General features: G+C 35.7%; 1 long non-coding RNA gene across 1 annotated transcript; it reads left to right on the forward strand.

The window, feature by feature from the left end:
• Window positions 1-3,515: 3,515 nt before the first annotated feature.
• LOC147841973 (uncharacterized) lies at window positions 3,516-7,745 on the forward strand. The gene is made up of 3 exons (XR_015500850.1): window positions 3,516-3,678; window positions 5,014-5,069; window positions 5,186-7,745. It is a non-coding gene; the product is annotated as an uncharacterized LOC147841973 (long non-coding RNA).
• Window positions 7,746-21,261: the final 13,516 nt, after the last annotated feature.

Genomic DNA, 21,261 nt, shown 5'->3' on the forward strand with positions numbered 1-21,261 from the left:
ATCCGCTATGCAAAAGAGATGCTGGATAACACAGATTGTATTATTGTAAGAGTTTACTAAGCAAATACATGCTAGATATTGGGGAAAAAAGTATAGTATGTGACTTGGAAGAAACCATTGTTTATCTTTTTTTTTTTTTGTGAAAGTACAGTTAAAGTCAGAAATATTACCCCCCCTTTTAATTTTTTTTTTTTTTAATTTTTTGTTTAACAGGGCAAGTAAACTTTCACAGTTTATCTGATAATATTTTTCTTCTGGAAAAAGTCTTATTTGTTTTATTTCGGCTACAATAAAAGTTATAATTTTTTTAAACACAATGCTTTAAACAATTTTTTTTCCTGATTGTCTACAGAACAAACCATCATTATACAATAACTTGCCTAATTACCCTAATCTGCCTAATTAACCTAGTTAAGCCTTTAAATGTCACTTTAAGTTTTATATAGAAATGTCTTGAAAAGTATCTAGTAAAATATTATTTACTGTCATCATGACAAAGGCAAAATAAATCAGTTATTAGAAATAAGTTATTAAAACAATTATGTTTTGAAATGTGTTTAAAAAATCATCTTTCCAATGAAAAGAAATTGGGTAAAAAATAAACGGGGACTAATAATTCTGACTTTAAGTACTTGTGTGAAAGTATTGTGGATAGAACTATATATCTATCACTCAGAAAAGTTAAAGGCTGATATTTGTTTAAATACTTTTGAGATAATTTTCTTTTATTACAACTCTAAATCTCACATTCAGTGCATTGTTATTCTTCTTATTATAATGGGTAAGTGTTTTATTCACAAGTGTAAATTTTTGGGAAAAAATCCAATTCTGGCTATTTTTAACGGACTATAAGTAATATATTGTGTCTTTAATGCGCATAAAAAAACTAAAAGTCAAAAATGGTTTTCAATGTATAACCTCATGTAATTTCTCTTCTGGTCTTATTTATATTAAATATAATATAATATTATTTAATATTTATTTATTTAATATGTTTTATTCCTTTTTCTCTCTTCTTCAAACTGTGTTATGCAAATTGTAACAGCATTCTAAAAAAAAAAAAAAACATATGCTGGAAATGAAGGAAGCCGGAGGAAAATTAATGAATAAATATTGGTAACTACACTAGAATTCAATTAATATATATATATATATATATATATATATATATATATATATATATATATATATATATATATATATATATATATATATATATATATATATATATATATATTTTTTTTTTTTTTTTTTTTTTAATAAAAGTTAAAGTATGAAAATTTGAATGAGAAAAGGCTTTTTAACCTTTCAACATATTTGATAAAACAAAACAGAAATTATTAAAATAAATTAATTAAAATAAAATGTGTTTATATATACACATTTTATAGATGTATGTATATATGTTCATATATATTAAACAATTGTTTCCTTTCCTGAAAAGCTAACTGAATTGTATGGAAGACGAAACCTGCAAAAGCAATAAGTAAATAAATATGCAAATAAATATATTAATTAATTAATTAATTAATTAATTAATTAATTAATCCAACAATTCCTGCATAAATAAAACTATAAATAAACATGGAAATAAATGAATAACTAAAAAAAAAAAACAACTTCCTGCATAAATAAATATTTAAATAGTTCGGGCAGATTAATAATTAAATAAATTAAACAGATGTTGGGGGAAGAAAATGCAAAACTAAAAGTAGATTTTCCCCTTTCACATAGTGAAATATATGTTTATTTATTTATTTGCACATTTATTTATTAATTGTTTTAGTTATGCAGAGATTTGCATGTATATATAAATATTTATTTATTTATTTATTGTTCTATTTATGCAGAAATTTGTGCATATATTTTTTCATTTATTTATTTATTCAGGAGCGACGCAGTGGCGCAGGTAGTGCTGTCCTCTCACAGCAAGAAGGTTGCTAGTTCGAGCCTCGGCTGCGTCAGTTGGCATTTCTGTTGAGTTTGGATGTTGTCCCCTTTTTCGTGTGGGTTTCCTCTGGGTGCTCTGGTTTCCCCCACAGTCCAAAGATGTGGTACAGGTGAATTGGGTAAGCTAAATTGGCCGTATGTGTGTGAATGAGACTGTATGGATGTTCCCCAATGATGGGTTGCAGCTGGAAGGGCATCCGCTTTGTAAAATATATGCTGGATAAGTTGGCGGTTCATTCCGCTGTGGTGACCCCAGATTAATAAAGGGACTAAGCTGAAAAGAAAATTAATGAATTAATTTATTTATTTGCGTATTTTTTATTTGTTGTTTTATGCAGGAATTTGTGTATATATTAATTAATTTATTTATTTATTCATTTGCATATTTAATTATATATTGTTTTAATTATACAGGAATTTTTATATTTATTCAGTCATTTATTTGCGTATTTAATTATTTATATAGTTTTATTTATGCAGGAATCTGTGTATATATTTATTTATTTATTTGCATATTTATTAATTTATTGTTTATTTATGCAGGAATGTGTGTATTTATTCACTTATTTATTGTTTTTGCAGCTTTCGTCCTCCATCGAATTGTTTGTATAGGTAAATAAAAATAAACACAGATCTAAAACTCATTCATTCATTTTCTTTTCAGCTTAGTCCCTTTATCAATCCAGGGTCGCCACAGCGGAATAACTGCCTACTTATCAAGCATGTTTTTACGCTGCGGATGCCCTTCCAGCCCCAACCCATCTCCTGGAATAATCCACACACTCATACACTACGGACAATTTAGTCTACCCAATTCACCTTAACCGCATGTCTTTGGACTGTGGGGGAAACCAGAGCACCCGGAGGAAATCCACGCAAGCGCAGGGAGAACATGCATACTCCATACAGAAATGCCAACTGACCCAGAGGTAGTGAGGCGACAGCACTACCTACTCCACCACTGTTTTGCCAGATCCAAAACTAAAATAGACAATAAAATTTAATACAAAAAAATATGTCAAAAAATTATAAATAAAATGTACAATTAAAAAAAATTATGTTAACATAAACTCTGCAATATTTAAAAAAAATACCAATACAATACTGACAAAATAATACTATTAACAAAAGCTATACTTAGATTTTTATAGGCTATTAATAATCAAAAACATATCATAATATAGGCAACAATGTGTTTAAATGTGTAAGAATTATTTTGCCCTTAATACGTGTTATTTATAAACAATACAATAAGTTAATAATGATTACGTGCAATAATCCTAAACCAAATCCTATCCCTAGTTAGCACAATAAATGCACACAATGGTCATAAAATACAAAGTATATCCAAACTATTAATCAATCCAAATGAATATGTGCTTAATGTTTTGATGGCTCTACCAGTAAACACTCTTTTCTACTCAGTAATTAACTCTAAAGTGAACCTAATGTACCCGAAACAAAACAAATGCTGCTGACTGAGTTATTATGCAATCATTGTGATTATGTAACGTATGTTAGTCAGACTAGCTTCTTCTCTAATGGGCTTCTGGAGCTGAAACATTATCTGAGCTTGATTCAATCATCACTCAGTGTTTCATCTTACTGATTTGATGTTTTTCTTGTGTGTCGTTTGGTTCAGATGAATCACAGAGAGTCGTTCATCCCCCAACTCTTGACCAAATCACCATTTAGCAGCTGACTAATGATGGACAGCAGGGGGTTTTGGTAAGTAAAAGTAGAAGGGAGATTTGTTCTCTCTGTTGAGATCTAGAACAATAGAGATCCTTCAGCACCAGGACACAATGACAGGATTATGCAGATGCTAATGTTCTGTGCATGTTAGATGACAATGATGTGAAGGCAGGGGCAGACTTAACCATCAAGCGAGGTAAGCAATAGGTTAAATAGGGGGCCCCTAATGCCTAGAAGCCTATAATAATAATGCTAAAGCTAGTTTGTCATTTTTCCATCATATATTGTAAAATCTGTCTAAAACCATTAACATTTCGATGTTATTACTTCTTTTCTAAACCGAGGGCCCCATGAATAGTGGAATGTGCCTTCTGTACTACACATGAAAAAATTAAAATCTAATCACAAATTCGCTGACTGGACATCTTGCTCAAAGAATAGCCAAAAGCTAACCTCCAAATTCATCATTTATGTACCGAACTCAAAAAAGAGAGACTTCAAAGAACATTAACGCCACTCAAATCACTGTATACTTTTGTTGTGTTAAAAAGAGCAGCGTGAACATTGTTTTAAATCTCTCCATTTCTGTTCCTCAGGAGAAATCAGATTAGACAAGAGTAAATGATGAGAGAACTTTACGAAAATGTTCCTTTTAACCTTCAACTCGAAATGGAGCTGCTTTTTATTTGTTTTTTTTTATAGTGCATTTTTATTTTTGGGAATACCATGTCAACATAATCCTTTGTCATCTGCAATGATTTCTGGGATGATTTTCCAACAGTATGCTCAAGTTTTATTCCTCTGCTGCTGTCAGGTGACACTGCCAAACTGTGCAACACGTGTGAATCTGTCCTTTGAAATGACCATGAGTCTAGTTTTTGATGAACACTGGCATGCGGAGTGGATGTCTACTGTGGCCTGTGTTCCATGTTTTCGAACATCTGAAAGTGAAGCACTAATTGCTCATTTCGATGTATTGTTGACAGGTGGTGTGTGTTTCTAAAAACAAATTGGTTGTACAGTAATTATCTATGGCAGTCCATTGTGTTACACCTACAGATGGATATTTGTGACATTTTGTAAAAATGCTACATTATAGCAATCAATTTGGTTTGTATACAGTATGGAGCGTTTTATTATATGTTAGCATTTTACTCGTAACATAAAGTGTTTGCCCCTTACTCATTTTTTGTCACAGTTTAATGTCATTCATTCATTTATTCGTTCATTCATTTTCTTGTTGGCCACAGCTGAATGCACTGCCAGTTTAATGTCATAAAACTAATTTAAATACTAGTCGATCAATTTTCAATAACTGCAATGAGTCTGTTACAGAGCTGTGGGGTTTTGGCCCTCTCTTCTTTGCAGAATTGCTGTAATTCAGCCACATCAGAGGGTTTTCAAGGATGATCTGTCTTTTTAAGGTAATGTATCTCAATTGGATTTCGGTCAGGACTTTGACTAGGCCACTCCAAAGTCTTTTTGCATGTTTGTCACAGTTTAATTAATTTCATTTCATTTCATTTTCTTGTCGACTTAGTCCCTTTACTAATCCGGGGTCGCCACAGCGGAACGAACCGCCAACTTATCCAGCAAGTTTTTACGCAGCGGATGCCCTTCCAGCCGCAACCCATCTCTGGGAAACATCCACACACACATTCACACACTACGGACAATATAGCTTACCCAATTCACCTGAACCGCATGTCTTTGGACTGTGGGAGAAACCAGAGTACCTGGAGGAAACCCACGCGAAGGCGGGGAGAACATGCAAACTCCACACAGAAACGCCAACTGAGCCGAGGTTCGAACCAGCGACCTTCTTGCTGTGAGGCGACAGCACTACCTACTGCGCCACTGCCTCGCCAGTTTAATATCATCAAACAAATTTAAATGTTAGTTAAAGATAACACAAGTAAACATATCTTGCTATTTTGAAATTAAGGTTTTTTTTTCTTATTAAGGGAAAACAAAATGCAGAAATATAGCCTTGTTGAAAAAATATTTGCCCCTATAGCTAATAGCTGGTTGGCAACTGCAATCAAGTGTTTTCGATAACTGCAATGAGCCTGTTACAGCGCAGTGAAAAAATCATGGGCGACCCATCCTTGCAGAATTGTTGTTAATCAGTCATATGGAAAGGTTTTCAAGCATGAACTGCCTTTTTAAGGTAATGTATCTTAATTGGATTAAGGTCAGGACTTTGGCAAGGGCACTCCAAAGTCTTAGTGCATGTTTGTCAAAGTTTAATGTTATCAAAGTAATTTAAATATTAGTCAATCAAGTGTTTTTTTATAACTGCAATGAGTCTGTTACAGTGCTGTGGAGGAATTTTGGACAACTCATCTTCGCAGAATTGTTCTAATTCAGCCACATTGAAGGTTTTTTTTTTTTAGCATGAACAGCCTTTTTAAGGTAAAGCATCTCAATTGGATTTAAGTCAGGACTTTGACTAGGCCACTCCAAATTCTTTTTGCATGTTTGTCATGGTTTAATGTCATCAAACTAATTTAAATCTTAGTCAAAAATAACACAAGTAAGCACATCATCTTGTTTTAAAGTAATAGCTATAACTATTAAAAGTGCAGGTTATTGTCTTCAGAAGCCTTTTTTGTTGTGCTGGTTAAAAAGTCTCTTCACAATCTAATAGTAATGATTAAATTGAATGATCTAAATGTATTTATATGTATTTTTAAATTTTGGGTAAGGAATAAAACAAAAAAAAAAGTTCATTCAATTAAATAGAGTCGGGTTGACATCTCTCATAATTCCGATAAGTAGCCCAATCTGTCTGTCAGCAAATGCAGATTTGAACAACTTGGTAAACACCTGCTGAATCAAAACTTTTTAAAAACCTAAATCAATATTGGAGTTACCTTTGCATGCTGGAGAAAGGATGACACAATGTCTGAAGGATTTCTCTTAGACAGGTAATGTTTTGTTTTAAAACTGTTTTAGCTTCACGCAAAGCTGATGTAACATTAGATGTTGTTGTTACAAATGGGTTATATCTTCACAGAAGTGTTATACAGCCACTAAAATCTTCAGATGAAAGATTGATAAGACTAGTTTCAGTTTCATAAGGGATCTTTTACAGCATTGATAATGTAGATTTTAATTAGTTTAAAAACAAAACACAAGTAAATACAGCTATTCCGCCTAGTCACTCCCTATATTGTTTCCCATGCAATTCTAATATTCACTCTGAAATCGCATGTCAGTTTAGCTTACACGCAGCTGGACAAACACTAGTCGCTTTTAACACATGAGAGAGGGTTCTTTTGCTGTGCTCGTGTTTAAGGAGGTGTGGCTTTAGACGACAGGGGAGGAACTGTGATTCAGAGATTGTGAAAGATCACCTACTGCACCTTTAAGGGAAAACAAAATGCAAAACTACATAGCCCCGTGTGAAAAATTAATTGCCCCTAAACCATATAACTGGTTGGGAACTGCAAACAAGTGTTTTTGATAACCGCTGTTAGTGCTGTGGTGGAGTTTTGGCCCACTCATATTTGCAGAATTGCTGTAATTCAGCCACATTGGAGGGTTTTTGAGCATTAACTCAAAACTCATTAACTTTTTAAGGTAATGCATCTCAACTGGATTCAGTTCTGGACTTTGATGAAGCTACTCTAAAGTCTTTATGCTTAGGATTGTTGTCCTGCAAAACCCACTTTTTCTGCCCAGTTTTTCCACACAGGGCAATGTAGTTTTGGATTTTGTTTTCCATAAATATTAAACACTTTCATGTAAAGACTGCATGATGGATGTGTTTTAAAAGAAACCAAATTAGCAAAAGACAGCCTTCTTCTGAGCCACTTTTTTTTTTTACATATGTAATGTGTGCTGATGCATAGTTGTTTGTAACCCTTTTTAAAAGAGCACAATCTCTTTTGAATTTAAAGCAACAGTCACCAAAATGGCACAATCTAATGCAAAACCTATAAAGGGGGCAGTTCCAATAAGTTATTACAATAATTTGTGGGCTATTCTGAGATGATTCCTTACATACACACTCCAGACTCATACATTTAGTAAAAAAGGGTATAATATGTCCCCTTTAGGTACAAATTCTGAAATAAACAATGTTTTTATTATCCACAGATGCATTTAAATCTTTTGTAGAGGACTCTCTAACACAATATCAGAGCACTTTAAAATACTAAAAGACCTCCTCTTTCATTTTTATACAAGTGGGAAAGCCGATTTAGCTCTTTTTTTTTTTTTTTTGCCTCCTTAGTGAATAGGTTGCGTGTTATTGTGCATATGGGAATCAGTGCCTGATGTTTGGAGAAATTATTGCAAGAGAAGTCTCAGGAGATAATTTTACGGAATTTTGGGGATGGGGTTTTGTAGAATTTAGAAATTTTCTGAAAGGAGCAGTATACAGTGAACTTTTTCTTTAAACCTCAATGCAAAAATTTTAATTATATATCATTACAAGCTCCAAAGACTAATTTAGAACTTCTACTCTCTTACTTTCGTTCATTTTACTTAAATTAAATATAATATATATATATATATTTGAACATTTTCTTATAAGAGATAAAATAATTGCATAACTTAAACAAGTTTATGTACAAGTGAAATTGAGAACAGAAAAATCAATAAAATGATGATTAATTCCAACATTCCAACATAATACTAATAAAATTTGCACATGGAAAATGTATTAATTTTACAAGACAGTTATAAGACTTAAAAATGGGAACCACCACCCCAGTTGCCCAGTCTAGAGGTACTGTCCCCAACCTCCATGCGATGCTGTAAAGACGTGTCAGCCACGACAGCCTCACAACATCCAGAGACCTAAGATACAGTGGGTGAATCTCATCCACCCTCTCTGCTTTGCCACTGTGGAGCTTGCAAACTACCTCAGTGACCTCAGCTTGGTTGATGGGTAAGTCCACCCCTGCTTCCCCAGTCTCTGCTTCCTCAATGAAAGACATGTCAGTGGGGTTAAGGAGACCCTCAAAGTATTCCTTCCACCGCCCGACCACATCCCCAGTCTAGGTTAACAGCTTCCCTCTTCCGCTGTAAACAGTGTTGATGTGGAGCTGCTTTTCTCTTCTGAGGCGCCAGACAGTTTGCCAGAATCTCTTTGGGGCCGACCGATAGTCTTCCTCCATGGTCTCCCCGAACTCTTCCTGGGCCTGAGTTTTTGCTTCCGCAACCGCCTGGGCTGCAGCACGCTTGGCCTGTCAATACCCATCAGCTGTCTCAGAAGTTCTGCTAGCCAACCAAGTATAACCCTGTAGGACTCCTTCTTTAGCTTGACAGCATCCCTTACTTCCGGGTTTATGGATTGCTGCCCCGACAGGTACCACAGACCTCATGGCCACAGCTCCTCACGGCTGCGTTGACAATAGAGTCGGAGAACATGGACCACTTGGTCTCCATGTCTCCAGCCTCCCTCGGGATCTGGTCAAAGCTCTCCCGGAGGTGAGAGTTGAAAATCCCTCTGACTTGAAGTTCTGCAAGACGTTAACAGAGGACCCTCTCAATATGCTTGGGCCTACCAGGTCTGTCCAGCTTTCCCCCCAGCCAGGGGGAAACTCAATACCAGGTGGTGATCAGTTGACAGCTCTGCCCCTCTCTTTACCCAAGTGTCACAGACACTCAAGTCGCATTTTTGGATGCAGGAGGAACAATGCGATTTTTGCACTCTCACTACTGGACCAGCTCTATACCCAGTGGCGTAGCACAAAATGCGGAGGCCCCCCTGCAGGGATCACCGATGGGGCCCCCAGTTTTCAAGGGGGTCGGGGGTGTTTGGGGGCAGCAGAGCCAGAGATATACACATATACACATATATCTATGATCAGGAGTTTTCCTGGATGTTAGTATTTTTTTTTTTTTTTAATTATAAAAATTATAATTTTACATCACTTTTTTACATTGATGGATCAGTGATCGCATGGGCATTCCTGACAAAAAGATTGTGTTTGTGTATACAGAAATGTACTATCCACCCTGCCTGTTAAACTTGATCTAATCATGTCCTGAAACACACCTTCTCTCCTGCTTTCACTTCTCATACTGATGGAGAGAGCGATTTGTTTGTGAATGAATCTCCATTATGAACGACTCGTTCACTAACGTTAGTCGACAATAATACGGGTTTCTGGCAGCGCAGGATCTCGTAGTCATATTTCTTTTTCATTGTTTGCTGATTTTATTCAACAAAGCTAGCATAAGCCGAGTATTTAGTGCGAATTGGAGCTACTTTGCCTTATGCTGAACGCAGTAAGTAACTGTATTATCATCAATAATGCTACCTGTTTAGCACAAATTTCAGAACATACAAAAACGTAAAAAACTTAATCCTGCCTATGAAATGTTCTGCCTTTGTGCTTTGTTTTCTTTTTTTGCTTGTTACTACACTCGTAGACAGAGCTACAGTCCCGCATCTTCACGTAAAAACACTTGACTAGAGCGGTTGAATGACATTTGTCCTGGGAGCCCTCTACCAATGTGACGGCGCTATTGACGCATGCTCAGGGTCCCTATACAATATCTAGTGTATATATCTATGTCACAAATTGAGGTGCGGGGAAAGGAGGCGGAGTGGAGCGAAAACGTGGGGAATCCTTCACAAACTGAGGAGCGATCACAAACCGAAAGCGGCGAGAGCGTAAAAGTATCCAGAAGTCATTAATTTTTTAACGAGAACCGGCGGCGAGAAACAGCGACGCGTCTTCATTGGCTATGACACGGTTCGGCAGCAAGTAATCAGAATGAAGTAGTCCACCGCTTGAGAGGTGTTCAGAGAACACAGACCTGTGAACTTTGGTTCCGTCCATAGTTGTTCCCAAGAGTTTGATTATTGCGGTTCCTGGATTTTCAACTATTGAAAATCGCGACGACGTGGGGCCCCCTAATCACGCGGGGCCCCCCCGCGGTGCGTGCCCTGCGGGCCCGTACGCTACGTCACTGTCTATACCCTCACCAGGGTGCTCGGGGGTTCATGGAAGTATGCCCAACCAGTCCACATGTGTTTTATGGACATGGAGAAAGCATTCATTCACTCGTGTCCCTTGTGGCATTCTGTGGAGGGTGCTCGGGGAGTATGGGGTCAGAGGCGATCTGTTGAGGGCCGTCTTGTCCCTGTATGAACAGAGATGAGTCTGGTTTGCATTGCTGGCAATAAGTCAGATTTGTTTCCAGTGCATGTTGGACTTTGGCAGGGCTGCCCCTTGTCACCAATTCTATTTGTAATTTTTTGGACAGAATTTCAAGGCGCAGCCTGGGGCTGGAAGGGGTCCGGTTTGGGGACCACAAGATTTTATCTCTGTTATTCGCAGACGATGTTGTTCTGTTGGCTTCATCAAACATGGACCTTCAGCATGCACTGGGGCGGTTTGCTGCCGAGTGTGACGCGGCTGGGATGAGAATCAGCATCTCCAAGTCCGAGGCCATGGTGCTTGCTGGAGGGACTATGTCTCTCGGATGGCATGGGAATGCCTCGGGATTCCCTCAGAAGAGCTGGAGGTCTGAAGTGTCTGAGGAGAAGGAAGTCTGGGGTTCTCTCCTTAGACTGCTGTCCCCGCGACCTGGCCCTGGAAAAGCGGCAGAAAATAAATGAAAGAGTTATAAGACTTATTTATACTATATATTCCCCCCTATATATACTTGCCCTGTCTTGTAATTCTTTTTTTATTATTGTTTATTAAAGCTTACAGAAGCTATGCTATTCCTTAATGCCTTGAGTGAATTATGTCATGTCCAGTCTAGTCTAGCACAATAATTTATAACTTGCCGTGATTGCTTACCTGTGATCTGCGCAGTCACCACGCAGTTGAATCCAGCCTCCACCTTTGTGCTCGCCAGCTCCAGCATTAGCTCTGCTGCAGGGAATATCTCCTCCTTTAACCCCTCTCCTCACCAACCCGAGGGAGGAATTTCTGTTGCCTTAATCCAGTCTGCGTTCCGCGGGTGGTTTGCGAACGGCAGCTGCCTTAGTTCTTTACTAAGGGCCTACTCACACTATGCCATCCGTACCGTGCCCAGGCCCGTTTCCCAGATCGTTTGAGAAGTGTGAGTGCGCTGAATCGGGTTTAAGCACAGTTCACTTGGCCGGCCCTGGCCTGGTTGGAAGAGGAGGGTTCACTTGGGTTTTGGTGCGGTACGTTTGTAGTGTGAGTGCAAAACGCGCCAAAGCCTGAAACTGAAAGCGAGACGTGACTTTAAGGGACTGTTTCATATGGATTTATTAATCATTCTCACTGTTCAATGAATGCAAACTGTCGTAGTTTATTGAATACGCAAACCCCTCACTGCACCACAGCTGCACCTTCAGCAGACCTCCTCATTCCTGCAGCACGAGGGCTTTATGATTATGAGCGCCAAAAGTGGCGGATCTGTTCGGCGAAATATCTGACTGCGTGTCACCGCATCCCTAAAGACTGTTTGGTGAAATATTTGACTGCATGTCACTGCATATCAAACGACTGAAACGATATAACTAGAGAAATCTCCACTGTGCTGCTGAGTGAGAGCGCTTCTCACTGAACAGCACAGCAGCGATGACGTAAGCGTGCCGAGGCCCGATTGTGTTGTGAGTGCGGGCCGTCGGGGGAGATGGGAGGGGGGACAAGCGTGCTTTGGCCCGGTTCAAGGCAACTGTACCTAATGTGAGTACGGCCTAAAACTTTCAGTCTGAGCATCGTCTGTCTGTGTATTCTGTTCAGCCTTGACATCATATTCTGCTGTTGTTGTTTCACTTAAATAAATACCTTAACGACTTGTCCTTCTTTGTCTTCTTTGTGTGGCTGTGACACAGACAAGAGAACATTACTGAATATATTTAAACAGATAAACAAAACAAACTTGTAGCACAACTATTTTGTGCACTTTTTCGTTTCTGTTTCATCCTTCATCTTCACACCATCCTCCTTTTACTTCTGCTCATCCTGCTTTTTTACAACACCAAACACAATTCATTTTTAATTAGATATTTGAACAAAACAAACAGAGACTAAATTATTTTGAATGCACTTTTTTGTTTTTCGCTATATTGAAAATGAATCAATGAATGAATATAATATAACTAGTGCTGAGCAAAAATTTATTGAATCTATTTATTTAAGTGTGTACTGTGTTATATCAATTTAATTGTCTATGTAACAAAATTGTTTTGCATAGTTTGGCTTCTGAGTGTGTGTATGTGTGTATCACATATACATAATAAATATAAAACACACGCAAATTTTACGTCAAAGAAAAATTACACGATTACTCTGCCCAGCACAATTAACATTTGAAGAAAATAAACAGTTTAGTCAAATATTTTTTGCTTTGCATTTTTAAAGATGTAATCTAATGTAAATAAAATAATGTTTTTAATTTTTTGTATATATTTTGTAAGTTATATTTAAAACATTTATTTGTGAATTGTGTGTATTTAAATATTATATGACATTGCTTTTTAATATATTATTGTAAATGATGCATATAATATTTTAATATTATAAATTGTATTTAAACTATTTTATATTAAGCTATATTTAATATATCCGTGTCTGTCCGTCTGTCAGTCCAATGTCTACAAACAAAAGTCTTTTCTCTCAATTTAATAATATTAAAATTACATTAAACAAACTATTTTAATACAATATAACCTAATTTCTACATTTGTTTATAACAATTATAAATACATTAAAAATATTAATATTATTTTAATTAATTTTGATTTATATTATTATAATTTGCTGGACCTATATCATATTGTAAATGTATATAATATAATATAATATAATATAATATAATATAATATAATATAATATAATATAATATAATATAATATAATATAATATAATATAATATAATATAGGTGACGCAGTGGTGCAGTAGGTAGTGATGTCACCTCACTGCAAGAAAGTCACTGGGTCACTGGTTCGAACCTCGGCTCGGCTCAGTTGGCGTTTCTGTGTGGAGTTTGCATGTTCTCCCTGCGTTCCGGTTTCCCCCACAGTCCAAAGAAATGCGAATACAGGTGAATTGGGTAGGCTAAATTGTCCGCATTGTATAACTGTGTGTATGTTTCCCAGAGATGGGTTGCAGCTGGAAGGGCATCTGCTGCTTAAAAACGTGCTGGATAAATTGGCGGTTCATTCCGCTGTGGCGACCCCGGATTAATAAAAGGGACTAAGCCGTCAAGAAAATGAATGAATAATATAATATAATATAATAATTATGCCGCATCTATACAGTTTCTCCACAAGATGGCGGGCTTGACTTTAGTGTAAACTGAGCCCTCAACAAGGAAAATATAAACATTTTTATCTACCCTCACCAGGATGATCGGTTGTAAATCATACCATTGATGGTTTTTGCTTATCATAAAGAAAACAATACACAGAACAATGTTCTTATAATGTGTGTCTTTCAGGGTTTATGGGCATGATAAATAAAATGAATCCTATGATCCAAAGTCAGCACAATCTGTGTATATGCTTATGCCTGCCTCCATTATATTAATAATTAGAAGAACTGAATTCTGTGTTGTATCATTTTAATTATAAAGCCATAATATTTATAAAATTAGCAAGATATTCATACATTTTTATAACACATTAATTGCATATCCACACCTCCATATTTTATCTGCCATGAGTTGAAACTCATTTAAACCCAGTGGTAAACTTACAATTAAAGACAATTAAGACAATTTAAGCATTCCTATTTACAGTCGCTTGTCATGATCGGCCTAATTCACCATAATTTATATTTCACATAAAACTGGGGAAACAGAAGGCAGATGTTAACAGTCTATCATAAATTGTGTCATTAACAATGTTTATGAACATATACTGATTTGTAAGACTTCAGATAATTTCAGACCTCTTAAATCAAACATTTAAAAAAGCCTGCTATGAAGTGTTCTCCTTTTTAGATGCAGGCCTAACTTTTTCATTTGTAATTATAGAGGAGACAGGTGTTGTAGATACAATGCTAGCTATTAAGTGGCAGAAATGTTATCCTAGCAGCACAAACAGAACATGCATAATTTAGATTTAAACAGGAGAAGCTAAATATTAGAATTTACCCATAGTCTAAGTTAGTTGTAACACACACTGGGGTCAGATATAACATTGTGATTTCTGCTGGGCTCAGATATTACGTTGTTGTTTTCATTTGTGTTGTCAGAAGTAATATAATTTCCATTAAAATCAAATGTAACATTGGCTTCCATCTGCAGAATCAGATGTAACATTATCTCTTTATCGGTCGAGGCACCATTAAGTATAACGTGAGTTCATTGATATAATGTACACATGTGCATCAGCTTTAACAATTGAACACTATTTGTGTGTGCAGGCTTCATGGGCCCAAAGAGGACAGGTCAAACGTAACCGAAACGTCTTTTGGCTTTGAGGTATATATTTTTTAAAAAGACTGAAATTAAAACACATAAATCCAAATAGGGCAATGCAGTGACGCAGTAGGTAGTGCTGTCGCCTCACAGCAAGAAGGTTGCTGGGTCGCTGGTTTGAGCCTTGTCTCAGTTGGCGTTTCTGTGTGGAGTTTGCATGTTCTCCCTGCGTTCGCATGGGTTTCCTCCGGGTGCTCCGGTTTCCCCCACAGTCCAGAAATGCGGTACCGGTGAATTGGATTGGCTAAATTGTCAATATGGTATGAGTGTGTGCAGGGGCGGACTGGGACAAAAATTCAGCCCTGGCACTGTAGCCACATCAGCCCACAATACCACACCAACACAACCCACCCACGGACACGGACATTTACTATTTTTTTTGGTGTACAGGTGGTGAAAAAATATGAAATTCTTGCCGGAATTTGATTACGTCCGGGTAACCTCGGATTGGGTCGGCCCATCTTGAAATCAGGCGGCTGTCACCAATTGGGCCAAATGCTTAACATTTATTATTATTATTATTATTTATTTATTTATTTTTAATCATATTTATTTATTTTAATCATAATATCACATCTAGCAAGACATAAAAGCTGCCTGCACGTAAGAACAATACATATAAAAAAAAGAAAACTGACCGGCCCACATTTAAAAATTGGTCCGGCCCTTCTGGCATTTGAAAATGAATGAATGAATAAATCCAAATAAACTTGCTTCATTGTTTCAGATAACAAAGAGTTTTGTTACAACTGTCTCAGAGTCCTGCCACGAACTTGTGCACCTTCCAGCTAACAGCTAAAACATTAGGACCAACAATCTGCTATAAAAAAATATCAAAACAGACACATCATTTAACTTTGATGAGTTTAAATACATGAATTAATCTGAGACTAATCTATGTGTCAATTGAATTGTAGCTAGCTCCTGATTGGAGAGATTGGAAGCGATACAACTGACCTGTGTTGCAGCTATCTTCAGTCTGCCCCATATATTAGAAATGAAATAATCAGAAATGACAACATCCTAAAAGATCACTTATTTTTATTTTTTTCAAACAAGCCTATTTAACAAGATCTATAAAGTTTGAGTTTTAATTTTTTTTTATCTATTTAGCTAATTTTCGAGTCTGGCAAGAGCACTTTTAGCTTAGCTTAGCATTAATCATTGAATCGGAATAGATCATTAGCAATTTGCTCCAAAAATAAGTTTTTCCTATTTAAAGCTTGACTCTTTTTTTAGTTACTTCATGTGAAAAGTTTTGAAGACAGATGGAAAATGAAGAGATCCTATTTCCTAGGTCGATATAGGAACTATATTCTCATTCTGGCATAATAATCAAGAAACTCTGCTGCTGTACCATAGCTGAAGCAGACCCAATGACTGTTTACATGGACAGCAGTAATCAAATTATTTACCTTAATCTGAATAAGACAATAATATGTTTAAGGTGTTTACATGAGTTGCTTGTTTCTTTCATGATCCCATTTTACATGTTATAAGCACATAGATCAATTCAAATGGTTGAGTCATCACTATCCAAATTTTCTCTGGAGTTTCATGTAATTTCAGGAGTTTCCTTTTTAATTTGTCGACTTTAAATGTGGTTTGGCACTTTCACTTTCATTCAGGAACATTTCATGCATGCCCCCCCATGACAAACGAGATATTGGATGTGCGTATGAAAGAACTGGTGGAAGAGTGTTGTTTAATTGGAATTTGATACAGCCGGATGGAAAAAAAAAAAAAAAAAACCTCCGCATTACACAATATAGATGTCTGTGGTCCTTTACTGATTCGGTGGTGCAGAGAATAGTGTCAAACAGCTGTGTGTGTATGAAATACCATGTCACAAAATGCAGTGAAAATCTTACACTACTGTAATAGTTTGATTAAGGTGTTTACATGTCTGTACTGCACTTTAACAATGCAACTAAATTAAGCACACTCCACAAGTCTTAATTTAATTTCTGCTTAGTTCAGATTAAGTTAATCATAAATCGCTGTTTACATGGTAGACTCTTAATTAGAGTATTGTCTAAATCACATTAAAACCAGATTATTGATGTCAATGTAAACCTACTCATTGATAATTTGCAAGACCCAAAAATAGTCTCCAGGTGAAGCCGTGGTAACACTGCACTTTTCTCTACATAGACTTTCATTCATATGCGTGCAAATGCGTCAGACTGGAAAGGCAAGCTTATGCAATAAGTTTTGCAGTTTGCTGCTTTGCAAAGTTCAAGCTCGGTGAACTCTGACCTGCGAAATCATATCACATGACTGCAAGAGACCTATCGAAGACCAAAACATGACCTCTGTACCATTTTTTTAAAAAATAGACCAATAACCCCCCCTTTTTTTGTTGTTGTCTATTTATCTTGTTTAATCCTGTCCCTTTTAGCATAAGTCTCTAGTTAGTCTCTAGGTGACAACGCTGTGTAAGATTGTGGCGCCTGCTGCAGCCATGGTACAGCTGTAAAGTCCCTTGATTATTACGCCTAAATGATAGTATTCCTAGTCATATCTGCATAGAAAACAGCAACTTTTCTTTTTCCTTCAGCCTTAGTACAAAATTAATCTTCAAAAGAGTCAATCTTTAATAGAAAAATTATCAACATTTTTTTTTTTTTTTTGAGTGAGATGCTAATGGTCTAATCTGTTTCAATGTTCAATGCTAAGCTAAGTTAAAAGTGCAAGACCCTGACTAAATGGATTCTAAAATGTTAAATCTTAACTGTGACTGTCGGTGACTTGTAAAAAAGCCTTTTGCCACAAAATGGAGTTCTTCTCTTTAAAGGCTGAAACCTGGCTGTGAAGTGCAATGACTGTTTTGGTATTTCACAATGTCATTCATAGTGTTCATTATCCCTTTGTTTGGTTTTAACACTTGACACAGTTCCTGGTAATGATGTCATCACAACACTTCGAGACACATCACAAGAGTACATGACGGCATATTTCCACTGACACATCCTGATGAAACTAATTTATACAGTGAGTCCTTATTCTGACCTCCACACCTCTTTTTGTGAGAAGGTAAGATGATATTTGAATGAGGACTTCAATTACAGTTGTGTTTCAATCACAATCACAGTTCTTTTTTCATTCCATCAAAGGAATGAAACATATTTAAAAAAAGGATTTTAATAATAAAATGATAAAAAACATATTTTTTCCTGTCACATGAAATTAAAAGAAATTAAATTAAGGAGGAAACAGTCAATATAAAATGTCATCATCTACAAGGCAGCAAAGAAACAGGAAGTTCTCAGCAACTCAGCACTTGTTTTGTATCGCAATGCTTCCATCTTCTTATCCCTTTAATAATGTGTTGATTCGATGTCACTTTCTCGAATTGTTAAAATTCTGCAATTATGGTGAGCAGTGGTAAACATGACCACATCAAAACTTGCTGTGTACAATGCATCTGCATTTGTTGTACAAATTAGTTGTTTGAATGAATAAGTAATATAATTCAGTGCTTTAAACGAATCAGTTAAGTGAATAATTCAGCGACTCAGACATTGCCGCCATCTGCTACCATAACAATATAATCTGTTGAATGAATCAGTACTCTAAAGGGGTCGATAATGATCTATTGTCATCGATATTGCCATCTACTGGTGAAGAAATATATGAATCAGTACTTTAAACGAATATATTGGGTGAATAATTCAACGACTCACACACTGACGCCGCCTAATGGCGTCGACATGCTGTTGTATAAATCCGTGCTTTAAATGAATGAATTAACTAAATATTTCAGTGACATGTACGTTGTCATCCTATGTTGGCATATTAATATAATATCTTGCAATAATCTGAGCTTCAAAGGAATCAGTTAGGTGAATAATTCAGTGATTAATTATTCAATCAGTGCTTAAACAATCAGTTAATTGAATAATTCAGTGATTCACACATTGTCGCCACCTATAGTCAAAACTATGTGATCTTTTGTAGGAATCAATGCTTTAAATCAGGGGTGTAAAACTCGGTCCTGGAGGGTCAGTGTCTTGCAAAGTTTAGTACCAACCCCTATCAGTGATTAAGGAATCAATCAAGGTTTAAACGATAGGTTAAGTGAATAACTCAGTGATTAATGATTCAATTAAGGTTTAAACAATTGGTTAAGTGAATAATTCAGTGATTAATAATTCAATCAATGTTTAAACAATTGGTTAAGTGAATAATTTAGTGATTAATGATTCAATCAGTGTTTAAACAATCAGTTAAGTATATACTTAAGTGATTTAAGAATGCTTTAAAGATACATTCTGTTGTATAAATCAGTGTTTTGAATAAATGAACTGAATATTTCCAGTGACTTGTCTTCCCCCACTGGCATTTTAAAGTAATCGCTCACATGAATCTTTGCTTCAAAAGAATTAGTTAAGTGAATAATTGGTGATTATAATTCAATCACTGTTAAAACAATCAGTGAATAGTTTAGTGATTCACACATAGTCAACACCTACAGGCAAAACAATGAAATCTGTGTAATGTAATCAATGTGTAATGTAATCAATGTAATCTGTTGTATGAATCAATGCTTTAAATAAATCAGTAAAGTGGCAAACTCAGTGACTCGCATAATGACATCACCAACAAGTGTATCGATGTAATCTGTTTTACAAATCAGTGTTTTAAATAAATCAGTTATGTGAATAATTCAGTGACTTATGCATTGTCGCCATCTACTCGGCTCACACTTTAATTTGTTGCATGAATCGGTACTATAAAGAATCAGTAAATTGAATCATTTAGCAATTCACACAGCACCAACTACTGGTGCACATATCTAATCTGTTGTTTGACTGTGCTTTAAACGAATATATTGAGTGAATTATATGATGACACATACGTTGTTACATACTGACGTATTAATGTAATCTGTTTTGCGAACCACAGCTTTAAACGAATCGGTTGATAAGTCAAGTGAATAATTCAGCGACTCACTCTGTACTTTATTGTATTATTAATTATTACTTTAAAATGAATAATTCAGTGACTCATGCATTTTTGACATGTAGTGGCATAACCATGTCATTTGTTAAATGAATCAGCATTTTAAATGGGTCAGTAAAGGGAATCATTTAGTGACACACAAATAATTGCAATCTACTTGTGTACCAATGTAATCTGTTATATAAATCAGGGCTTTAAATTACTTTTTTTTTTTTTTAAACTGGAATAATGTCTAAGGCTCTTCAAATCGATGTATTTGCTTTTTTTCATGTCTTTAAAGAGTTCAAGAGCTTAAATTTTTGTTTAAAGTGTTATGAAATCTAACTATAATTTAAAAAGCGCACCAACAATACTTCCAATGAAATCGGAACATATTTGCCCCTCAGACAAGCATCTTATGCACTTCCTTCAGCTTCCATATTAAAAATATTCTTAGTTTCTACATCGCCTGCTGGTCTCCCACACACAAAAGCCGGAACCGCCTTCAAACATTTGTAAAATCCTACTCTGAAATCCCAGAATTGGCTCTACAAAGTCTCCTCTCATTCTCTGGACAAGACATTATACAGAACAGCTCACATGTCCTCTTCCAGCACATCCAGACATTTCTTCTCTTGCGTCAGATACTTGTTCCTCAAAGCTCTAATGAGAGTACAGAGAATCACTCATACCGCAGGCAATCTGTTTACTGAATAGGGCAATCACAGAGAATCCACAGCTTGGCACGTACTGTAACATCAGTCGATGTTGTGCAGTTCCCAAGAAATGCAATGCATAACTTTATAGATGATAATAATTTGACTATTCAGTACATTCAGATTACAGATAATGTGGTCATCATGCGTATTACTGTTAACTAAAATTGAAACACTGAAACAGGTCAAATAAAAACTACAGTAAATTAAATGTAATGATTACATGTAATTTTAAGTTGTAATACTAACATAACAGACTGAAAATACACATAACTCCTGTAAATATTTTTTCTTTTTTAAATATTTTCTAAACGATTTTTAACAGAGGAAGGAAATTTACTATTTAGTATTTACTATAAATTTTGTTCTTCTGGAGAAAGTCTTATTTGTTTTATTTCGGCTAGAATGAAAACAGTTAAAAAATCAAGTGAGTTAGTAACTGAGTTACCTACCAGGGAAAGTAACTGTCGTGTTACTTTCAAAAAATCTTATTTGTCAAATGATTTTAAAATACATATAAAACATTGTACGCTAACCTACACTGTTTTAAAGAAGACCCATGATGAAAATCATCTTTTGTAA

This window comes from Danio rerio, chromosome 10 (genome assembly GCF_052040795.2).
Source record: "Danio rerio strain M-AB ecotype USA chromosome 10, GRCz13ab, whole genome shotgun sequence".
In the NCBI taxonomy this organism is placed as follows: Eukaryota; Metazoa; Chordata; class Actinopteri; order Cypriniformes; family Danionidae; genus Danio; species Danio rerio.